We start from the raw sequence: 4,139 nt of genomic DNA, 5'->3' as shown, positions 1-4,139 counted from the left end.
CTTCAGGTGTGCTGCAAAGATAGGGGCAGGCTTATGGTCCTTGCCGCATGACGATCTGCAGCGAGGGAGGCACACACCAAAAGCTACTGCACTGCCTGCCCACACGCAGCTCAGGCTATGCCAAAGCCAGGCGCGTGCTGGAGCACTGGGAAGTTGACGTCAAGCCCAGCGGAGGCTGAAAGCAACCTGCTGCAGGACGTGTGACTAGACTTTCTCGGTTACCTCCTGGTTTTAATGGGTGAGGAGCAGGTTCCACCACACTAAAGTTCAGAATTTCAGGCCAGAAGTGACCACTAAATGACCGAGATCATCCTTATTACACAGTATCCCCCAGCTACCTCTATGGTGAGCACAGTAACAGCTGCCACTGCACCAAAAGCCATAACCAGTTTTTATGTCTGACCATACAGAAGCTACTGATCAAACATTAAAAGTACTTAACAATCATGGGGGGCACCGACGAGCAAGTACCTTTAACACCTATGGTGTGTGTCCCTGCCCCTCAGGCACATAAGCATGTATACTCTACGTGATAACCTTGGCAGCTAAACCTCACGTAGGCAGGTCTTCTTTTTGACCTCCAAAGCGGTCAGTTTAAATTGTGAGTGCTCAGTACTTTTAACACAGACATCTCTGCGTGATTATTGTTGAAAGCCAGTACCAGACTAACGTAAATGTTTACCATACCCAGTAAAATGGCAGCTGAGCTGGGGATACTTTTTTTGCATAGTTACAGCTCTGTTTTGTTTTGCTTGATGTGCTGTTATGTGGAAAAAGAAATGGAGGAAGAAATAAATTATTGACCTCAAAAGATTTTAAAAAGTGGTTTTGGGTTGAACAAACATTTAATTCAACCCCCAAAATGTTTCATATTGACTTTAAAAAAAAAAAATGGAACGGTAAAAAATTATTTGAAAATTGTTTATCAAAAAAAGTTTCCCTTTAAAACATCAAGACAAAAGGTTTTATCCTCTTGGGATTTCCTTCTTTAAAATGAAACAATCTGGCACAGACGTGATTTCACAAAATGTTCCTTTCGACTTGACTCTGCCTTCCCCACACCCCCCGACAAAAAATTTCTAGAGACCTTCATTTTCCCAGGCCCTAGTCTAGTGCTGGAAGTACAAGACCTTCCTTTCACATCCCAGAGTTTGTCCCCAGACACCTTTCAGCTTCTTCAGAGACCAAAGCAGTAGTCCTACAGATGGTCTCCTTTGCTAGATAGCCCGACTCATTCTCTAATCATCCCTCCTGCTACACAGGAACCCCCGCGCTTTTAAAGGTGACACAGCTCAGCACAGATTGTCTCCCTCTCCTCTCCCCCCCCCTCCACTGACTGCAGCCCTCCTCACATGGGAAACCAGATTTCGAATCGGCTGCTCTCTGCTTTCATTAATATTTGTCTGTTACTGGAGCAAAATGGTATCTTCTCAACAGCAGTTAACAGTCTTGGGAGCTCTCTTCTCTTAAAGAACTGGGGCTAGGTCTCAGGGCTAACCAGCTCCCAACACTCTCACACCTGCTAGGCCAGCGGCGTCTGCAGGAGCACAAGCAGCGGTGGCAGTTTAAGGACCATGCTGATGCATGTCAAGACGGTAACCTAGATAGGTGGAGGAGAATCCGTTTAATACAGGTGGTTTAAAAGCAGCCTGCAACTGTGCACAACAGGCATAAAAGCACGATCAAGAGCAGGTAACAAAACGTGGATACAAAAAGGTGGTGATACATTATGACTCATAATTCTGCCTTTTTTTTTTTTTAAACATCAGTATGCATTTCTCAGACCTCAGGGCTAGATCCTTGCCAAATTTCAAGTTCTTATGTCAAATCCCTGAGGCACAGAGCTGTTCAGAAAAAGAAAGATAATAGGGCTTTTACACTGAGATTGCCTCTCTTCCCTTCCTTGCTTCCCTCCTCACTCGGTTAATTTTACCCTTGAATCAGCTGAATGTTACTCAAAAACTCAATGAGCAGAGGACAAAAGCAGCCTCCAAACAGAAACAATGGGTGAAAAATTCTCATTTCAAGAAACTGAAAGCAAGGACTTAAAATGGACTCGCCAGGTGACACTAATACGCACTGTTACGTGCTCCACAGGTCCACACAGACGTGCAGACACCAGAATACCAAGCTACAAGCAACTTGTGAAAGATCCCAAAATACTTGAAATAAATCTACAAATGTAAACAGTGTGTGTTTGAGTCAGAGTTTCATGAATGAGAAAAAAATCCAAGGACTTGGAGCATCACTTGAAAAGCAAAAAATAAAATTACAGTTCTATTGCACAGACCCACTTTAGCACATATCAAGGTCAAGACTTTACGGTACATGAACAAGGAAGGCTGCCACTACTCTTTACAGCCTCCTCTCCCACTTAGGCCACCACGGGCTTTTGCTCACATGTGTTTCTCCAGAAGCTCTTTTGCAAGACCCGGACGCACCTGCTTCCACCCCATGCCTTCCTTAAAGCCTCCAGCCTCTTAGGTCTGCTAACACCTTGTGAGAAGGTCAAGGAGCATCGAATGCATAAAAAGTCCTTTATATTCTTTGCCACATGACTTGCTTCTCCACTTCAGAAGCAAAAAATGTGGCCTTGGAACTGATATTTTAAAATAGTTTTTAGATGTTCCAGAACACTTCCAGTGTCATGTAACAGCTTACAGTGGCAAGTGGAATCACACAGAACCACAGACTGGTTTGGGTTGGAAGGGACCTTAAAGATCATCCAGTTCCAACTCCGCTGCCATGGGCAGGGACACCTTCCACTAGACCAGGTTGCTCAAAGCCTCATCCAGCCTGGCCTTGAACACTTCCAGGGATGGGGCATCCACAGCTTCTCTGGGCAACCTGTTCCAGTGCCTCACCACCCTCTTCGTGAAGAACTTCTTCCTGATATCTAATCTAAACCTCCCCACTTTCAATTTAAACCCATTACCCCTTGTCCTGTCACTACAGGCCCTTGTAAAAAGTCCTCCCCAGCTTCCTTGTAGCCCCTTCAGGTACTGGAAGGTGCAATAAGGTCTCCCTGGAGCCTTCTCTTCTCCAGGCTGAACAAGCCCAACTCTCGCAGCCTGTCCCCATAGCAGAGGTGCTCCAGCCCTCTGAGCATCTGCGTGGCCTCCTCTGGACTCGCTCCAAGTGGGCAATATCCTTCTGATATTGAGGGCTCCACAGCTGGCCGCAGCACTCCAGGTGGGGTCTCACCAGAGCAGAGTACAGGGGCAGAATCCCCTCCTCCGACCTGCTGGCCACTAATGAAGGACAGACAGAATTCACCTAGCCCCTACTGACAGACTCCACCAGATCGGAGAGATGCATAAAAATTCTGTCCATGCTTGCACGCACAGCTGATCTCACACAAGTTGTTCAGGATACCTGATCCAACTGATCTCTGACCTGATCCAGCCAACGCTGGTCACAGAGCAGCACTTTCACAACACAAATACCACACATAAGTTCCCCTCTCCCTACTCTGGGTACTCGGTCACTGCCATTAAGTGCAAGTATTCCGAGTGCAGCACTGACTTACTGCCAGGACCAGGGTGAGACTGTGAAGCTCGGTCAGGTTTACCTGCCTCTCACTGCAACACCAACAGAATCCTGGTCTGCTACAGATGAACACCACTTTTGGGCATGGTGATGGTGGAGTAACAGCACCTCAGCTCTGCTGAGGGACTGCAACCAGTCGTTTGGAGAGGTTGTGGAGATCTGCTGGGAACTTTGAAGGAGATTACATCATTGGAAGTTTTTAAAACTTGGTGAGACCTCAAACCCCATCTATCTTCACAGTTAACTTTGCTTTGAGCAGGAGGCTGGACTAGACCATTTATCTCCAGAAGTCCCTTCTACTGTAATTTTTATCCCCAGGATTTTGGGATGTCTCAGCTTATAACTAAAAGGAAGGAAGGTAGCCCAAGCTGTCTGCATAAACACTCTCTGCAGGTCTCAACTATCTAGTAAAATACCACTGTGTACCAAATTAACCTTTGCGAAAAGCAAAGCATTTTTATTTGCAGCAGTGATCTGACTCCACTCCCCTGCTGAGTACTGTACTGTACTCCTTAGACACTCCCGCTGATTTCTGTGGGAGATAATGTCTTATTCTGTGTGTGACAAAGACTGATCCCCCCCCCTCCTCC

Source organism: Eurypyga helias, unplaced genomic scaffold (genome assembly GCF_000690775.1).
Source record: "Eurypyga helias isolate BGI_N326 unplaced genomic scaffold, ASM69077v1 scaffold30942, whole genome shotgun sequence".
In the NCBI taxonomy this organism is placed as follows: domain Eukaryota; kingdom Metazoa; phylum Chordata; class Aves; order Eurypygiformes; family Eurypygidae; genus Eurypyga; species Eurypyga helias.
The sequence above is the reverse complement of the archived record's forward strand: the minus strand, read 5'-3'. Positions refer to the sequence as shown.